General features: G+C 44.3%; 1 protein-coding gene and 1 long non-coding RNA gene across 2 annotated transcripts in view; one reads left to right on the forward strand and one right to left on the reverse strand.

Annotated features, from left to right (window-relative positions):
* Positions 1–20,719, forward strand: part of LOC115383790 (uncharacterized) — a 161,572-nt gene that overhangs the window by 130,974 nt on the left and 9,879 nt on the right. The window lies entirely within an intron of this gene.
* On the reverse strand, positions 4,034–20,125 carry LOC115383810 (uncharacterized). The gene is made up of 3 exons (XR_003930762.1): positions 20,045–20,125; positions 6,037–6,044; positions 4,034–4,044 (listed from the first exon to the last, which is right to left on the reverse strand). It is a non-coding gene; the product is annotated as an uncharacterized LOC115383810 (long non-coding RNA).

The raw sequence follows: 20,719 nt of genomic DNA on the forward strand, positions 1-20,719 counted from the left end.
GTGAGAGTGGTCGTCAGTCCACACTGTACCAGGCATATACAGGTAATAATATTCAACATTTCACTTTTGTGACAGCTACATGCTAATGCCTTTGTGTAATGATGGCCAGATGTAACTACTGTAACTACATTTTCCCAAAATAGAAGCACAAATAAGTAGAGGCTTTATGTATCTTTTTTAGGACCGTTTCCCGACCCTGACTTGATGGCGGCTGGACCCAAGCTGCATGAGGAACAACCCCAGCCCCTCAGTGCTCCTGTGTTGGATGGCTTGTCTGAAATAGAGCAGGTTCCATGGCCCTGTCCCACATGGATGCCCCATATCATACCTTTGTCCACCTGAAACATCCAGTGATCTTATCCAGCACCACTTGGCTCCTGAAGTCCCAGTTCTTCCTCTTCCATGGTCTCAGGATTCCCTCTCTAACTTATACTTCTGTTGTCTGCTATAAATATTTGCTGCACTGCTGTAACATGATTATTTTGATATTTATTATTTTACAGTTTAGCATAGTGATCCAACATTGTACATTCTTGTAAATGCACACATGGTGATTAATTACACAGCTCATTTGATATTTCATTCATTAAATGAATTGTTCAGAAAATAGCCTTGGCCTATATTGTACTGTGTATGTGTTTAATTCAAATGAATGCTTATTGATAAAATATCTTAAGCCTCAGTTGAATTAATTGTGCTTGTTGCAGTGTGTATGATTTCACTTTTTCAGATGTGGTTGCATGGCTAAATTCAAATCCTCTCCCCTCAAAGGAACAGTAACAAAAGAATGTGTTACATGGAAATCAATCAAACTTTATTTATACATCAATTCGACTGAGGACGGCAGGGAAACACTCTGCAGTTTGGCTTCCAGGTCTCTGATGTGATCTGCCTCCTCATCTAGAACACCTGTGGTGATTCAGAAGAAAGATTAATTCTGGTCTTTATACAATTTATTAAAATAACAGACCCTGTTGACAGACAGACACACACACACACTTATATAAGAAAAATAAAATGTGTATGTAATCCGTTGTTTACAACAGACGGAGTTTCTTACCTGCAGGAGGCAGGTCGCAGAGTCATGGTCCAGTTTATCCTCCATCGCTGCAGTTTCTCTCTGTTTGCTCTCCGGTTCCTGGACAGACGGCTCCACAGACTGCCGTGTGGAGCAGCGGCCGTACACGGACTCCTGGTAGGAAGCGGTGTGAACTCATTCCAGCTGAAGAGACTTGGAACAGCATCGGCTTTACGGCGGCTAACACTTAGCTCCTGGACGTAGCCGCCGGAGTGACATGTCGCTGCAGACGTGCTGCTCCCCTCGTTAAGAACAAATCCAGGCCCCTCCCCGCCTAATCGCCTGAATCCACTTTTGTCTGACCTCTCCGTTCTTTGGAAACGAGTAAAAATTAAGATAAGGCTGCTTCAGCCCATTAGAAAAGCAACCAAGTACTCGACAGCATCGTTTGTTTTTAGCGTGTGGCAGGGCTACCGGAAGCAAAGTCACCCACAGATGGCGTATTTCCGGCTAAAAAACCAGGAAGTGTGAAAAAGGTCTATTGGCTGTCTTAAAAGTCACGAGAAGTCGCTGGATGACGTAAATCACTTAATTTGCATAATTGCATGCTACACATGTAATTGTAATGGACGCTGTAGGAGAGAGGAATAACATGGTAGGAGAAGCTAAAAGTGAATAAAACACCCTAAACATGTTTAGAACTACAAATGAACTGACAAAAGTGTGACAGTGAAGAAACATTTAACATGTCCATCCTGCTCTGTGACCCAGGACGGGAGCAGCGGCGGATTTGCGCACGCTCGATCCATTTGAAGTGTGGAGGAGTGGCGAGGGGCTGCTCTCTGCTCTGACTGCAGCAGGGAGCGCTGCAGAGGTTCTGACTGTGAGCGCTTTGGGACGGGGGAGGGGCTCACGCAGCACCCACTGCTCATTGAGGACAGCAACGAGACGTCCTGTCACGTCTCCAGAGCACCAGAAAAAGTCGCTAGATTTGTCGCTAGTCGCTTTTCCTCTTTTTTTAAAAAAGTCGCTAGAGGGGTCTGAAAACTCGCTAAATATAGCGACAAAGTCGCTAAGTTGGCAACACTATGCGCAGGTCTGTGTGTATCAAAACATTATGTAACCTACATGTAACTGTTGAACTCCGGGCTGTGATCCAATCAGAAGACTCTGTTCGCTCTAGGAGTGGAGAGTGAAAGACTGAACGCAGGTTGGTTGTAGTGATGGTACCCTTTTATATAATTGTGCAAGTAGACAAACAACACAACAGACAAAAAAACCACAAACAATAAATTGATAATTGTAGAAAACCAAATGAACGTTCAACAAGAAAAAAACTATATACACGCATACATCACGCAATGCAACGCGTCATTGTCCACTGGAAAACACACGAATAGGATTTGTGTGTCAAATGGGAAAAGCAACCAGTTCAGGTCCCACTTGTGAGTGTCCAGGGGGAAATCCAAATTGGGGAAGGGGATGTACTGATTGAAAAGTGGCCTGTGAATGAGTTGCAGGGGTAGAACGAGGGCAGCTGCAGTGTGATGTATCCTACCAGCCTGACCAGGGCAGAGTAGAACAGCGCAGGGCAGAGCAGGACAGAGCAAGGTCCACACTTGGTCTGTTTCTCCAAGTTCCTTCAGGCTCTCGTGCCTGACTGGGCCTTCTGGCTCGCCATCGACACCTGGCCTGTATCAAAACAGGTCCAGTGAGGTCAAATGTGTACACTTATCAAAATAACAAAATAACTTGTACTAAATAACATATTGTTATAAATACAACCAATCCCATATTGCACAATATAATAATATATCCATTATAAAATCCGATTTGAATAAATATAAATACAATCAGTGTTCAAATATTACACAATCCAAGTGCAAAAACAGCTCCAGTGATCAGCTGGGCTGCGCATGATAAACACCAGCTTCACACAGAAACCGGCTTTAAAGTGCATATTTCATATCATAGTCACCAGACAGGTGATTAATCGTCCAATAAATAAATAACAGTGTTTCAGTTCTTTTAACATTGACATATCCGAAACATAGGCAGCGTAACTGAATGAATGAATGGAGCTTCGTATGAATGGAGGCTAATGCTAATGCTAGCGCGACTCACCAATTCCGACGTTTGTTCTCTGCACGGCTCGGCTACAGACGGCCGACGGCTCTGGAAATCAGCTCCTATGGTCCGACATGCACTGTGTTAAGTCTCATGACGATCAGCTTTGATTTAAGCCAGCAACGCTCCGACATACCTGCTGCTTCCTCCTTCCAAACGTGCCCCCAACGCGACTAGCGGCCGCCAGCTGCAGCCTGTGTTTGTAGACTGCTATTGGGCGCGCTTCGTCACGTGACCGCGTGACGTCACGACGCACGGTGCGGAAGAAATAACTTTTTTTTATGAGGAAAACCAAGAGAGAAAGGGCTTTTCTCACCTGGGTTACAATTATTTTAACAGACTGAAAGGAAAACATGTCTTTTAAAATGTTTTATAACGATTCGGATTTACTTCACGTGCTAATACGCCGTCCCCCGGACCACTGGAAGGAGTATTTTGTCCATTTTCGTCAGTCCGGCTCTGTCTCCTCTTCACCTCCAGCAGCTGAGCTAAGCTAACTACGATGCTAACAGCTGGGATCCAGCCACTGGACACACAGACACAAAAAAGGTATTTATGAGCTTATCTAACTTTGTCAGTGATAGGGATAGGGCGTGGGTCCAAAATCTTCGGAGTATTCCTTTAATCAATTATGTTTCAAAAAGTCAGCAAATATTACAAAGGTCTGTGTGATTTCAGGTGAAGCACATTGTGTTTGTTGAGACTTGGGACTTAGATGAAGATCAGATCACATTTAATCAACAGTCAATGTAGAAAAGTAGGAAGTTCCTGTTGACGTGCTTTTTAATTTACACTGTGGTATGTCAGGAGATGTTTTGTTGTTTTGCAGTCATGATATGACTATTGTAACAGACATGTTGTACTGTCAAACAGTAAGAGTGCATTATTTAAACACTGTCCTTTCTCAAAATTGTTTAGACATCTGTTCACGTAAACATTTATTAGGGTAAATATTAGGGATGTGTGAGTACCGATACCAGGTATCGGTATCGGGCCGATACTGGCCTTATTTCAAAGTATTGGGTACTCGTGAAGGCTACCGATGCCATCCGCCGATACTCACGGCAAGAAAACCCCACATGTAGTAAGCCCTCCTCACCAGCAGTTGGCGGTAGTGCAACCAAATGGGATGTAAGCTGCCGACAAACATGAAGAGGAAGAAGCTCCTCTCTGGGAGTCGCTGACAGGCGCAGGGCTACACTGCAGCGGGTTGATTCTCCATGAGTCTCATCCAGAGCAGAGACAACAGGATGAATCCAGAACGGCTGCTCGTCTCACCAAAACCGCCGGTGTGGAAATTCTGTTATATAAGTGAAAACGAGCCGAGCTTTGCAGAATGCTAACTCTGCAATGCTAAAATTGCTAAAGGAGGTGCGCGATGTTGTTCATTTACCACTAGTAATTTGTTTAAACGTCTCAGGGTGAAACTTGTGGACGAGAGTCTGACGCTGTTGTGCTGGAAAAAAAGAAAACTCCAGCAGCAACTCGACGGCAAACTCTGCAGAAGACCGAGAAACTGAAGAGCAGCGATCCGAGAGCAGCACAAATAACACGAGCAGCTCTTTAAACTCAGGGGTTGTTCTATCTTTGACTTTAGTTCATAAAAAAAAATCATTAAAATTTAAAAACCGTAGTTTATGTAAAGTGGAAAACTGTTTTATCTTGCACTTAATTTCATTTAAAAACCGTTCAAATAAATTCATTTTAAAAAGTGTATAACTTAGAGTTGTTTGTTTACGTCTTGTAAGTCAGTTCATTTTTTAAAAAAAACTTAAAATTCAGAGAAATTGTTTTATCTTGCACTTAATTTCATTTAAATAAGTGTAAACTCAGAGTTGTTTGTTTTATTTTTCAGACTATTATTTTGGACTTAAACGTAGTGGCTGGGCTGCCTTTTTATTAGAAATAAAATTCATTTTCAAAAATAATCTGTCATTGCATTATTTCAAATTTTATGTATATAAAGTATTGGTATGCGAGTATCGGTATTGGTGAGTACTGAAGATGAAGTACTCGTACTTGGTATCGGTCTGAAAAAAGTGGTATCGCACATCCCTAGTATATATGTATATATAGAGATATGTATAAAATGTTGCTGTACATAAGTTTACAAGGGAAAATCCAGCAACAAGGTGTTACACTAAAGCATCATTCATTGCAGAATGAGGGGCAGGATTCCCATAAGTTCTTTGAACTTCCAACCTACTCCTTTTGAGTGTCAAATATTGCTTTGTATTGCCTTTTTGTACTGTTTCTTTTTTCATACAAATACTCAAATAAACTCAATCCAATCAATCAAACCGGTAGAGGTGAAGCTTCAGTCCGGGGAAACCTGTGGAAGACAGGGGGGCTCAACCTGTGGCTCTGGACCCACATGTGGCTCTTCAGTCCCTCTGTTGCGGCTCCATGGAGCCTTCACCACATGATACCTGGATAAACAGTTAGCTTCATTTTATATTATCATATGAATCGTCACTCTTGGTTCAAAAGGGTTTCAAAAAAGGTTGAAGTGAAATTGGGAGCAAAAACCACAAGAAATGGGGAAAAATGATAACAGCTCAAAAAACCTGAAATGTCTACAGTTTCTAACATGAGAAAGTAAAACATGGCAGGAAAAGAGCATAGAAAACTGTCTAGAAAGAGGTAAGATGGATAAAACAGCTGAAATTTAAATCTGTCAACAAAAAAAAGCTTCAAAAGAACAAAACTGTTAAAATAAGACACAAAAAATAGGTTAAATGTAAAAACATTCACCGTTCAGAACTGTAGTTAAAACTTCATGAACGCATCATGAGATCTCGTTTTTGTTTGTGCATCAAAACCAAGAATGAAACTTCCAGAGCTGCGTTCGCCTCATTTTAAAGGTTAAATCTTCTTTATGGCTCCAGAACTATTTGACCTGATGGAAAGTCACTGAAACGGCTCTTTTGGTCCGAAAGGTTGCAGAATGCTGCTCTGAGACATGAATGAATGTGGACTTCACAACCACAACATAACACTGGTGTTGCATCATGCTTCTGCTGCTTTATTCATTTCTGATCAACATTGTTCATTTATCATCATTATTCTTTAACAATCATTTTAATTTTGCCTTCTATCTCACTACATTTTGGATGTACAGTTATTATATAACGTGTGTTTCTTTAAGTACTATAATACAATATTTGTATTACTTTTCTAAATGTAATCATTTGCGTGACAAAGTTGATCTTCCAGTCCCAGTTGCTGTTACTGTTGACGCACACTAGATGACGCCAAACTACATTTAACCAGAGATGTCTGCCTCATCACTGCGACTGATCTGATTGATTTCTAGGGATTTGATGTAACTGTAAAGTACTCTGGATTACCTTACGTATGAATTGTGGTCTATAAATAAACCACCTGGTCCTCTCTTCGTTTCTCTCTTTCTATTTTTTCTTGGTTGAGCTGATCTAGAATTTGGTTTTTATGCCTTTTCTGTGAAGAACTACAAGCTTTAACCATCAGAAAGGTCAGATTTTTGGTGCTCATGTAAATGTAACCAAATCTTGATGATTAAAAGAAGAACTCATCTCACAAGCTGAAATTTACAAAGTAAAAAAAGAAAAAGTGCACATGGAAAATCAGATTCAAGAATACATTTTATTATTGAAATTATAGATTTATTTAAAAAATAAATTGAACTGTTGTAAGTTGTCTTCACATTACCAACAGTAAGTGGCGAGTAGAAGTTTCTTGATCTGATGAGAAATAAGATAAAGAAAAAAAAGCATGAAACTAAAATACATCCCTTCACAAGGCCCTCAGTCGTTGAACCACATTTCCCTGACTGCAGAGGTGCCAGGCACGTTCCCAACTCATCCAACAAGAGATGCAACACCGAGGTAGAACCAACCTGGACCAACAAACAACCTAAAAGAGTTTCTGGGGCGCCCCATCAGATCAGGTATCCAGTAGCTCCTCTAAAGTGGTCTGACATGCCAACATTTAGTAATCATACTATTTCCCTGAGCACACACCAGAACATTTCATTTTAAGAAAGGCATTGAATAAGTTTCACTTTCAGAAGAAAGCCCCGGCCGGGGCTTCCCTCTGCCCCATTTCTGAACCGGAGCGGGGGTGTCTGCCTGGGGGGGCGGCTTGGATCCGGGCTCTGTGATGACCGCCGGCTGTCTGGGCTCTGAGGGCCTCTCTGGCCTGCTTCTGGCCTTCTCAGGGGTCAGAGGTCATATATGCATGATCACTATCACCATCACTATCACCATCATATTTGCATGATCACGCTGATCTTTAATCACTCTTCACATACTGGGTTACCTTGTCTCCTTGTGGTGGTTAGAATAATGGTGATCTGCAGCAGACCTCTCTTGATGCACGCCCCGAGTTTACTACTGGTTAAGACTAGCTATATTCTCAAAAAAAAAAAAAAGAAAGAAAGAAATATATATGTATATATATATATATATATATATATATATATATATATATATATATATATATATATATATATATATATATATATATATATATAGTATGTATGTATACACATATATATGTGTGTGTGTGTGTGTGTGTGTGTGTAGTGTAAAGAAAAATAAGAGAGTGCATGCTCTCCCTGACAAAAACTGATTAAGGTTAATTATTGACTGTAAATGATGAGTTTATTTCTACCCATAAGAGTGTGTTAATGAGTTCAGGTCTGATCTTCCAGTAGTGTGCGGTGTGTTCAGAGAGATTTTTTCCAGTCAGAGCCTCTCGGGAGGCGTCGGAAGGGGAGATCGTAGATGATGGTCATGTTTAATATTTCTGATCGCAAATCCTGTAGTGTGAGGTGTTCAGAGAGGCGCCGATCAGCTCGAGTAGAGCTGTCCACACCCTTGGAATAAAGCTCCCTGATTGGCTGAACAGCTCCGTCTCACCAAGGTGCAGCTGATTAAAAAAATCCACTCTCAGCTGTCAGAGCTGGAGACAAGAACATATGTCTGAAATATATTCATTATATGACAGTGAAACAGAGAAGCCAGAGCTCCTGAAGCGAGTGGTTAATCCTGTCGCTCCTGGATGAACTGTATTTCCTCCATTCAGACTCAAACTCCATTTAATGTGTTCATCTGCATCTCCGCCAGTCCTGCAATAATCTCAATGTTTTAATTAATCTCCATTATTAACCATCACTGAAGAATGGGGAAGAAAAAAATAATTAAAAAAAACTTTCCACTGACTCCGTGCCTTCAGAGACAGAGCGGACTATAATGAAACTTCCCTAATCAAAGCTCAGTGAGTTTTTATTCTGGTGTAAACTATCAAATCTGTGGACTTAAAGAATGATTTAAGATATTTGGTGATTTAAAACAATATCCTTTATTTGTCATGGTCTGCTAATAACTTTATTCTACTGCTCCACTCAAGTGTTGGGGACGCACTGATGGACAGATCCAGCTAAAGGCCCGACCATGCTTCACATGTACGCGTTTCTGCGTCCGCTTTGGAAGGTCCGCGCACCACCGATGCGGACGCGCTTTCTCCCATGCTACATTTTGAGCTCAGCTGTACGCGTCTCGTGCAGGCGCGGTGATCCACGCAGCCTCGACAAGCTTTTCCGGCTCTACAGACTGTTTATCTGCTCCTTTAGTACGGATAATATAGAGAAAATTTAGCACATACATTGTCAGTACATTATCTTTAAGTATTAAAGTTTATTTAGCCCTTTTTTTCTGTTTCTGAATCGCGGGGCGGCGCCGGAGCGATTAGTTACTTTTTCACTTCTGTCTGCAGACCTTCTCCTCCCTCCAGACAGTCTCTCTCTCTTTCCACCAGTTTTTCACTCTTTCCGTGTCTTTAAGTGGAGCCATCAGGCTGGAGCTCCGTCTACTTTCACTTTTACCGTCATGTTTTGTTTGCTATGGCGCTCTGGCGCAGGCGCACACTTCCGCGACCTGCGCGCAATGCGCAACGCGGTCTCAAATTCTGGCTGCTGCGCGGACGTCCGCGGACCGGTCCGCGCGGACCCTAGCGGACAGGAATTCATGACGATTTTTACGTCACGCGGACCAACGCGCAACGCGCACCCACGCGGACATGTGAAGCATGGACGGGCCTTAAGGCATGACCCGGAGTCAAGTTGTCTGCGAATACTGTCCCCCGTCATGAAGGAGACATGACCCCCGCCGTGGTGGAGACGCAGCAGACTTTGAAGCTCTCTAGAACAAAGAGAGAAACTTCTTCCTCTCAGCAGGAGGCCATCGCCATCTTGTCCCCAGAACCTGAAATGGCTGCCCATCTCCTCCACCATGTGCTTAGAATAAAGAAACCTCATGTAATGGCCGCTTATCTGTCCTCACAGAACAAAGAAGCCAGATAAGGGTGCAATACCACTGCCAACCTCACGAGGGCGCTCGTGAGGCTCCTCCCCAGAGCAGAGGAGGGAGGACTCAGATCGCCTTCTGATTGGCTGAGCGACCGCCACTCAAAAGTTGAGATCCCGCCCTCCATCTTGAGTTCTCTCAAGGAATTTTATCCAGGAAGGATGCACAGCCGTCTCTCCAACGGATTATACCCGGTACCGAACGGACCCGCTGGCCGGGACTTTTGGGACCAGTTTCTCTTCACCGGTGAACCCCTTTTCCCAGCGGAGCAGAACAGCAGGGACTCCCCCGGAGCAGACCGAAGACACCAGCTGGACCACGGCTCAGAGCTCCTCCGTTCTCCTCCCCCTGCAGCCGACCAAAACCCACCTGAGGACCCGGACAGAGGAACCGGGACTTCTTCCTCCACGTGGACCTCTCCAAGAGCCCGAGGTTCTGTTGGACGCAACAGAACCCGATCGAGATCAGAGCGACGGCTTTGATCTCCCCACCGAACACCTCATCAGCCACAGGACCCACAGCGGCGGAGAGCCGCTCGTTAAAGCCCCACCACACAAGGTTTGAGACCTGGGCAGGCTTTAGGCAGCTTAGATAGTGGTGATGATTCAATGCTTGTGTGCTTTTATTGTGAACCAGGACTGAAGCCGTTCATGATATATGCACTGTTGTTTCCTTTCTTCATCTGTCTCCTTCTCCTTGCGCGCTCTCATGCGCACGTTCACGAGCACGCGCTTCCTCCTCACAGATCAGACCCGCAAGATGCCGGCTAGCCCTGCATCTGTGCGTGTGAGGTAGGAAGACAGGCTCATCTTCCTCCGCCTTTCCTCTTTACTAACTAGAGAGTAGGGAATTGAACAGCGCGGTAGACCTCGAGTCGAGAGCACGCACGCGCGCCGCTCGCCCGCTCGCTCGCTCTCTCTCTCACTCCGCCCCTCCCCGCTACCCCTCCCGTGGTAGCCGGACAGGGACCGTCGCCCCACTCTCCCTCAGTTCGCGGAGCCCAGACCCGGGACTCGGAGAGACTCCCCCACGCTCTCCCCCTCTCTCCTCTCTCTCTGCCACACACACACCCACGCTCACACCCACGCTCACACACACCTCCTCTTCCTCCAGGAAGAGGGACCACACAGCCGACCCCATCGGGCCACGCTCCAAACGGGTTAACGCCCCTTCCTGTGCGTCTCCAGACGCTCACACACACAGACGCTCACACACACACGCACACACACACACACACACACACACACACACACACACACACACACACCTTGCAAGTCTTGAATATGTTCTGTTTTGTTGATTAGATGTGTTAATTAGTAATAGACATTGTTAATAAACGCTCGTTAACTGAACTGAACATTCATGCTTCTCTTTTTGGGTGGTCTTGTGACAAATGTCGTGGTTGGACAGTCTATGCTCGATCTCACACCTTCTCTGATAATTTAACGGTTGTTTATCCAAAGATTAACATCCAGCTTAAATTACCTTTCCATCTTTGAGACTGAAAATTGGTAATGAATGTTCCTCTGACGAGGTGGTGCCCCGGAATTATTAATTAAATAACCCACAGGTTATTTAATGCATAATTCACAACTTCCCTCAGCTCATTTTCTGTAATTTACCCATTTCAAGTAATTGCTAATTTGTGGCATTATTGATTAATTAATAACACCTTGCTAATCAATAAGTTAATGGTTTAATCACTCTGTGGTCTACTCCATTCCCAAATAGCTGATTATTTAACATTATTAACGAATAAATGACCATTTATTCTGATTAATAATAATTGATGTTGGGTTAAATTACTTGGTGCCTCACTTTAAACAGTTTATTACGCCGCAATTGATTGTTATTGGTGATCCACTGTTAATGACCTGCAATTATTAATTGGTAAATCAAAATTTACCCAAATTAATAAGTAACTCAATTACTTAAAGTAATCAATTACTCTCAGTAATCAATACTTGAGTAATTTATTCCCAATTACCAATCGTAAACCCCAACACAAGAGTCAAAAGTAAAAACACACACACACACACACACACACACACACACACACACACACACACACACACACACACACACACAGATTAATAAGATTAATTATTATTAAATGTGGAGGGTAAATTATAAGACAATTAAAGGTCTAATACACGTTTTACTCGAAAAGACGAAGCCCCACGTCTGTTACTCACTTTTTGAACAACGCGCATGCGCCAGACCATCCGCCCGGCTCTCCTGCTTCTCCCAGGAAACGCGGAAGTGTACGAGCGCGATCTCCTCTTCTCCGGCGTGCACGGCTCTGTTTACAGTTTCTGCGATCCGCCTCGCTCATAAATAAAGCTTTTTTTCCGAAACAGTTACAGTTTCATTATGTCAGACTCGCCATCGGTAAGTACTAGCTCAGAAGCTCACCGGCTACATAAACACTCTGAATGCGCAAAAGGGAGAAGCTGATTGGGCGCAAGCACGTAGAACCGCCTTACGAAACCAGCTCGTCAGAATGATTGACAAACAGACCCACCAATTATTTAGGTGATCCACCCGGAAATCAAAATGTTGTATTACACCTTTAACTGAAACTATGTTTCCCTCTTCTGTACTGGAACATTTAAATTTTCTGACAACATCCCAACAGTCCGTGCTCCGTGTGCAGAGTTTTTACACTCCTTTGGCCGCTACAGTTGTCAGATTTTTTCCGCACCTTTTTCCCTACACATAATGTATTGACTTCTCCCAGGGGGCGAGGAGCATTTCACTCAGTATGACAAAAAGTGCTTTTGGACAACATCGTCTCCCCTAGCTTTAAGTAACATTAATGATGTGAACTTAACAACTTGGCTCACAACTATAAGATATGGGTGGAAAAGTGACGATGACCAGCAGGGACAATGTTTGCTAACCAATAAACGACTCAGTGAATTGACCTGTTATCATTTCATAGTCTTTGCTCATATAGTACAACTACTTAGGCAAATAGTGACAGTTATACCTTTTTTTCTCTCCCATTTGTGCTGCTGGTGCAGCGGCGCCCCCTGATGGACGCTGCACTGAGCATTTGCCTGGACTGCCGATGCCATGGGCCGGCTCTGGTTTAATGAAATCTTGAGCTGAGGAGTGTTTTCAGGCCTCATTTAAAGAAGTGAGGGTGTCAGACTCAGCAGGAAGTGTGAGGAGTGGAGGAACTAAAGGCTGCTTCACCTTCGTTCTTCTTTCTCTTGAATAATGGTGTGACTTTCTCAGTCAAGTCATTGGTGTGACCGGCTCTTTGAAATGAATGATGAAAACCAGATCACCGTTAATGTGTCCTCGCTTCCTCCACGTGTTTCCTGTGTTCCTGTTGAGTCTGAGCTGTCAGCGCTGCCTTCATGTGAACCACTGACGACATCTCTGGTTTCAGTTTTTCACAGCACGATCCAGTCAATAGAACACCGCTAAGAGAAGGAGGAGCATCTGGAGCAGATCCGGTGTTTTGGACAAACTGATTCCCCTCTTAACTGGTAGGTGGGTTTCTTTCACGTCCCTTTTTGCTGGTAGATGTTAAATCCTAACAGAAATCTGTGTTGATTTCAACCTCTGCTGCTTCCAGAAGCAGCTGCAGCAGCAGCAGGAAATGTTTGGAGGAAGTCAGTGACCAGTTCACAAGGAAACCAGTTAGAACCAGAAAAACCACATTTATCACTTTATCAAACACACACACACAAGACATGGAATGCTCAGTCAAAGAACACATAGCAGCATTTGGATGCACTTTTCTGGGGCTGAAGAACAAGATAAAGTAAAATGTAATAAGTGTCAAAGAAACATCTCTTTGTAATCTGGGACATCAAATAACCTCCACCACCGCATGAAAAACTCAGAACCGACAGTCACAGAGTCAGATGTCAGAAAATAACAGACTGACTCCTCACTAATAGAGATCACATGACATTTGTCAAGGAGTCTTTTGAATGACTCTTCCAAAGGAGCAGCTCCTCTTGAACCGGATCCCGTCGAAGAGCCATAAATCCCAGCTCTGAGGTCTGGTCATAATTAGTGTCGTGTTCGTCCCGGACATGTCCTCCTTTTCTATCATGATTCTAAGGTAACACTTTACTTGAAGCCCCCCTGTATAACACAATATAAGTACATTTATAAAGCATTATAATGCCATTATAACACGTGTAGCTATAGTTATAAACATTCATAGATGATCACAATGCCAGGATCTAACCCTAATCCTAATCCTATGCTGTATAGTGAGTTATAAAGCATTGTGATCATGTAGGAGTGTTTATAACTACTTATAATGTGTTACACCGGGTGCTTCAAGTAAAGTGTTACCGATACTAATTCCAGGAACGTTTTATACAACTTACAGAAATGTCCAGGGTTCACTAATCCAGCTGTATAATCCAGCGTAGTGCTCATAATGTTCACAGTGTAATGATCATTCAGACTTGAGACCAACTCAGTACTCAACTATTTCAGTGTGTATTTTAGTCACCATGACAACTGAGGGGGATGGTTGACTGAAACATTCCTCTCTTTCATGGTGTCGTAGAGTAAAGACAAAACATGCTAGAATAAAACAATAACAACATTGCAACGATAAGGGAGAGAAACGACGTCATGATAACAGAACAGAAATACAGAGGGACCAAGTACAGCGTCACTGAATTTAGAAATAAAGTCTCAGGAAGTAATATCCCATAATCCTTTGTGCGTCTGCGAAGCGTCTACAGTGTTCTGCAGCTGCTACAATATTTCTGGTGAAGAGCTGCACTGGGCCAGTGACATGATTACTACAGGAACATTACGAGGAAAACAAGGAGAACTGAAGGGAAAAACATGGAGAATGTACTGTATCTCATGTTCTTTTTCTTTGATTCTTTGTGCCTGCCCCTGGCGACGATTACTGTCCGAGCTGGGCCACGTCCAGGGATTATATTTTCATAAAAAAGAAAATTATTCTTCTGACACTGATTTTTTGGCGTAACTAAGACCCAAACGGTTTGGAGCAGCACCACAAAAAGCACATCAGAATGTGGCTAAAGTCGGAAATATTGTGCTTCACATTGCTCGGCGTTTCGGCAAAAGAATTCCAAAAGAAACAAGAATATGTTGAGTCAGAGTGACCATTTGACCGTTGTCTGTGTGTGTGTGTGTGTGTGTGTGTGTGTGTGTGTGTGTGTGTGTGTGTGTGTGTGTGTGTGCATGCTTCCTTGAAGAGTCCAGTTTCTGTGAAATCACATGACCTCTGGTGTGTTTGGGTGGTGTGTATAAAGCTTGTGAGCATCCAGACAGCAGCTCATTCTCATCACAGCAGCAGCAGGTGAGTCTCTCTACTTTTCTCCTTTGTTCTCCAGGATTTTTTTAACTCAGAAACTTTAAAAAAAAAAATAACAAATGACCCAAATGATCAGAGACCAGGTGTCCATGGAAACCATCAAGCATTCAATCCAATAACATTTATGAAAAAAAAAATATTGTAAAAGAAAAAGAAGAAGGTGCATGTTCTCCACGATAATTCATGGTTTTCCTCCCTCAGTGTCAACAGCTGATGAAGGTTAGTTATTGACTGTAAATGATGAGTTTATTTCTACCCACCAGTCAATTCATCCACTTTGTTGAGATAAATGTAATAAAAAGTGTAGTATCTATAGTTTAATGCAGGCCTGGCCTGAACCAATCCGGCGCCCTCTGCAAGGTTTTAGGTGGCGGCCCGTTATACTCACAACAAAGCTGACAGCTTTGTCTTTGACAATTCTTTATTATTTAAAGACAGAAAATTCTAAATCAGCACAGTTAACAAGAAAAATTCTAGAGAAATGTTACCAAAAAAAGGAAGAAATAAACGGATCTCTGAAACACAATATGAATACTTATAACATGAAGTGCAAATGAGACAAAACCAAACATCAAGCTTCTTTCAGCAGCAGCCACTGGAACAGGAACAGTGGCAAAGAGTCTCAGAGCAGGTTGGGAGAAAGTTCTGCTATAATGAAAGTGTAGCTGAGGTGGAGGCAGGAGGAGGAGCGCTTGATTCTGAGGTGGAGGCAGGAGGAGCGCTTGATTCTGAGGTGGAGGCAGGAGGAGGAGCGCTTGATTCTGAGGTGGAGGCAGGAGGAGCGCTTGATTCTGAGGCGGAGGCAGGAGGAGGAGCGCTTGATTCTGAGGTGGAGCCAGGAGGAGGAGCGCTTGATTCTGAGGTGGAGCCAGGAGGAGGAGTGCTTGATTCTGAGGTGGAGCCAGGAGGAGGAGTGCTTGATTCTGAGGTGGAGGCAGGAGGAACGCTTGATTCTGAGGTGGAGGCAGGAGGAGCGCTTGATTCTGAGGCGGAGGCAGGAGGAGCGCTTGATTCTGAGGTGGAGGCAGGAGGAGCGCTTGATTCTGAGGTGGAGGCAGGAGGAGCGCTTGATTCTGAGGTGGAGGCAGGAGGAGCGCTTGATTCTGAGGCGGAGGCAGGAGGAGGAGCGCTTGATTCTGAGGTGGAGGCAGGAGGAGGAGCGCTTGATTCTGAGGTGGAGCCAGGAGGAGGAGCGCTTGATTCTGAGGTGGAGCCAGGAGGAGGAGCGCTTGATTCTGAGGTGGAGCCAGGAGGAGGAGTGCTTGATTCTGAGGTGGAGCCAGGAGGAGGAGTGCTTGATTCTGAGGTGGAGGCAGGAGGAACGCTTGATTCTGAGGTGGAGGCAGGAGGAGGAGCGCTTGATTCTGAGGTGGAGGCAGGAGGAGCGCTTGATTCTGAGGCGGAGGCAGGAGGAGGAGCGCTTGATTCTGAGGTGGAGGCAGGAGGAGCGCTTGATTCTGAGGTGGAGCCAGGAGGAGGAGCGCTTGATTCTGAGGTGGAGCCAGGAGGAGGAGTGCTTGATTCTGAGGTGGAGCCAGGAGGAGGAGTGCTTGATTCTGAGGTGGAGGCAGGAGGAGCGCTTGATTCTGAGGTGGAGGCAGGAGGAGGAGCGCTTGATTCTGAGGTGGAGGCAGGAGGAGCGCTTGATTCTGAGGCGGAGGCAGGAGGAGCGCTTGATTCTGAGGTGGAGGCAGGAGGAGCGCTTGATTCTGAGGTGGAGCCAGGAGGAGGAGCGCTTGATTCTGAGGTGGAGCCAGGAGGAGGAGTGCTTGATTCTGAGGTGGAGCCAGGAGGAGGAGCGCTTGATTCTGAGGTGGAGCCAGGAGGAGGAGCGCTTGATTCTGAGGTGGAGGCAGGAGGAGGAGCGCTTGATTCTGAGGTGGAGCCAGGAGGAGGAGTGCTTGATTCTGAGGTGGAGCCAGGAGGAGGAGCGCTTGATTCTGAGGTGGAGCCAGGAGGAGGAGTGCTTGATTCTGAGGTGGAGCCAGGAGGAGGAGCGCTTGATTCTGAGGCGGAGGCAGGAGGAGGAGCGCTTGATTCTGAGGTGGAGGCAGGAGGAGCCTTGAATCTGCTGCCTCACTGGTGGATTGTGTTGCTGAGGTGGAGGCAGACGTGGTTGAATGTCCAGGGGGGGTTTAGAAACTTCAACAGTACGTCTGAAAAGTGTCTGTGACTCCACTTATTCTCTAATAATAAAAACACATCATTCCTAGAATAAAATGAAATGATAACATAAATAAAAAAACAAAGAGCTGCATGTGTGTTTTCCACTAGAGTGTACTCAGAATATACAAGGTCCTTGTTTCAGATTTGCAAACTGGATGTTTATTTGTTGTTTATTGTCGTTACAGTGGAATGCTGAAAGGCAAAATGCAATGTGATCATAAACATCTGAGTGAATTCCAGCAGTGCTGATGTTCACAGCAGCATTCCTCTCCTGTGATGCTCTAAATTAATAATAATGATGAGCCTCAACAGCTCAGCTCTCAACTATTAGATATGGGGGGAAAAGTGACTATTAGCAGCCGGGCCAACGTTAGCTAACCAGACGGCAATAAAAATGTTAGGAATGAAAGAAAATATAAACACTGTCTGAAATGATATAATATAAATTTCTGTGAGGAAGGTCAGGTGGGAGAACCAGTAGTTACCTACATGATCTACATTTTGTTCCATAAAAACAAGCCCGTCTAAAATAATGACTGGTATTAAAACCAGTGTTGGGCAAGTTACTTTTAAAAAGTAATTAGTTAAAATTACAAATTACTTCTCCCAAAAAGTAATTGAAGTAGTAAGTGAGGTACCTCATTGTAAAAGGAATTAGTTACTCAGCAATGTTATTTTTCATGTTCTACACATTACCACATTCTATAACATTTATAACATCAGATGTTCACATCAAATGATTGAAGAATAAAAACACTTTATACAGTATTTTAGAACATTTGGTATTTATTTGAACTAAACTGCAGCCTGTTAAGAAAACACAAGTGTAAACCTCTGGCCATTAAGTGGTGCTAATCTCTGTAACTGTACATTAGTTACTGTGTACCAGAGTACCTGCAGTCAGAGTGTTCAGCTCGGCTCTGGTCACCTGGAGCGTTGCTCGTTTTAACAGAGCGCCTCGTCTCCCTCCTGGCTGCATTTGGGCTCGAGGTGGGTTAGCATGGGGTTAGCATGGGGTTAGCATGGGGTTAGCAGCAAGTGTCATGCTAGCATGTGTTGATGTGAGGTGCTGCTGGAGGCAGACGTGGATAAAGTCTTCCAGTGAAGCTTCCAGTTTCAGAACGCGACCTTTGAAGGTCTGAGGCTCGACGAGCTCGACGCCATTGTCTCTGTCTTGTTGTGTTTACCGGCAGTTCACTTGGTGTTTACCAAGTGAGACACGTGAGCAGGGCATGATCCACCCACCAGCCAATAATCATCCGTGTTCACCGCCCCCCCCCCCCCCCAACCGCTCTCCTGCAGCTGATGTGTGCAGCAGAAGCAGACACACCGCTTGCAACGATGACAAAAGTAATTAATAACATTATTCATTACTGAAAAAAAGAACACCGTTACTAACGCCATTATAATCCAACGCCGTTATTACCAACGCTGCCAATCAGTGGATTTTATTTCCCATTCGGTGTTGAAAAGGACCAAACTGCTGCTCAGGAGCTGAACCTTAGACATGAAACTCTGAGGACAGTCAGTGTGTTCAGAAGCAGGACTGTAGAAAGGGCCTGGAGAGGTAGAAGATGGACAGGGCATGAGTAAAGGTCTAATGTTAGAGAAAAAACTACTGTCAGGGTTAAGTTATGGTTAAACAGTTAATGATGAATGAGCCTTTACAGATCTGAAAATCAGTTCTTAAAAGTCTTCATTCTGTGTGACAAAAACCTTAACAGATGCTTTTTATCTTTTGTAAATGAAAATCTGGTACTGTACATGACTATACATTAGTGATGTGCAGATGAAGCTTCATGAACCACTGTCTTTATTTTCTGAAGCCACTAGATGGTGCTAACTGTTCAAAAAACATTTCAGAGCTCACTTTATTGTCAGTCCTCGAGCCTCTATCTTAGAGCCAAGAGTGCCACCTAGTGGCTTCAGAAAATAAAGACAGTTGGTCATGAAGCTTAATCTGCACATCAGTACTGTATATCATGATATCTGATATACTTCCATGAATGCCATGTAAGGACATCAACAGCTTGAGACAAGGAGACAAAGTGGAGGACAGACAGGAACAGACAGAGACCTGAGATAGAGGATCATAGAACAGAGATCGTTCTAAAGATTTCACTAAAAAGTGGAAATCATGAGTTTCTTACTTCTAGTAGCTGCAGTCCAGCAGCACTGAGTGACATTGTGACTTTACCTTTTAGGATGTTTGGAGTAGGGACATATGACTGAGAGACGATGTGGTCAGAGGACAGATGACAGAGGCATATAGACGAAATCCTCCTCCAGTCCTGTCGATGTTTTACCATCTAAGCTCACTGTGAATGCTTTCAACACAATCGGACCATGGGTGACCAAAATGTTCAACTTGTTGCTCGCTTCTGGTGTCTTTCCTTCCTCCTTCAAGCATGCAGTCATAGAACCAAAACTTAAGAAACCAAAACTTGGACCATCACGAACTTAAAAACTACAGGCCGATATCTAAACTCCCCAATCTGTCCAAATTGTTAGAAAAGGTGGTGGCGACCCAGCTCACATCTTTTTTACAAGAGTATGACATCTATGACATTTTTCAGTCAGGCTTTCGCAAACAACACTCTGCAGAGACCGCCGTGCTGAAAGTGTCTTGCGACATCCTGATGTCTGCTGACTCGGGGAGGTGCACAGTGCTAGTCCTGGTGGACCTGTCCTCAGCCTTTGACACGGTTGACCATCAGACCCTGATAAACAGGCTACAGGACCTGATAGGCCTGTCAGGTCCAGTGCTCAAATGGTTCTCCTCATATGTGACAGGTAGGAGCTTCAGTGTCAGCCAACAACATCATGTCTGAGCCAGCCAGCCTGCAGTACGGCGTGCCTCAGGGCTCTGTTCTGGGACCCCTCCTGTTCCTTCTGTATTTGCTTCCACTGGGTCAGATAATCCAGCAGTTCAGTGATGTCTCGTACCACCTATTTGCAGATGACCAACAGCTGTACTGCTGATTCAAGCCCTCTGAAGCCCACAAACTGAGCTCCCTGATAAACTGCTTGTCACTCATCAAGCAGCGGCTCAGTGACAACAGCCTCCAACTAAAGTCAGAAAAAACAGAGACCCTCATTATTGCCCCAGACAGTGCCATTCCCACTATTAAGCAGCACCTTGTTGATCTGAGTCCCTCAACCAAGACCGAATTGAACACATCACACCCATGTTAAAATCCCTCCACTGGCTCCCTGTTGCATTCTGTATCCAGGTTAAAATCTTGGTGCTGACTTTCCGAGCTCTACATGGCCAGGCTCCCATGTACTTCAAAAACCTCATCACACCCTACAGCTCAGCCCCAAGCCTGAGGTCCTCTGACCAGAACCTTCTGAGAGTCCCCCGGACTCACTTTAAAACCAGGGGTGACCACTCTTTTACATCCACTGCTCCGCGCCTCCAGAATGAGCTTCCTCCAGATCTGCGCTCCCTGGACTCGGTGGATGCCTTCAAAAAACTCTTAAAGACAGACTTGTTTCAGAAGGCATTCTAGGCCCCAGTCAGTGTTGTCTTGGTAGTAACTTGTCCTTTTTATATATGTTCTCATGTACTGTGAATCGTCTTTTTTGTGATTTTTAAACTGTGAAGCACTTCGTGACACTCTGTCTGTGAAAAGCATTATACAAATTTTACTTACTTACTTACATATCGGTCACTCCTGAAATTCAGTGACACTCAAGTTCAAACACAACCTTACGTTTCCAAGAAAGGTA

This window comes from Salarias fasciatus, assembly GCF_902148845.1.
Source record: "Salarias fasciatus chromosome 23 unlocalized genomic scaffold, fSalaFa1.1 super_scaffold_20, whole genome shotgun sequence".
In the NCBI taxonomy this organism is placed as follows: Eukaryota; Metazoa; Chordata; class Actinopteri; order Blenniiformes; family Blenniidae; genus Salarias; species Salarias fasciatus.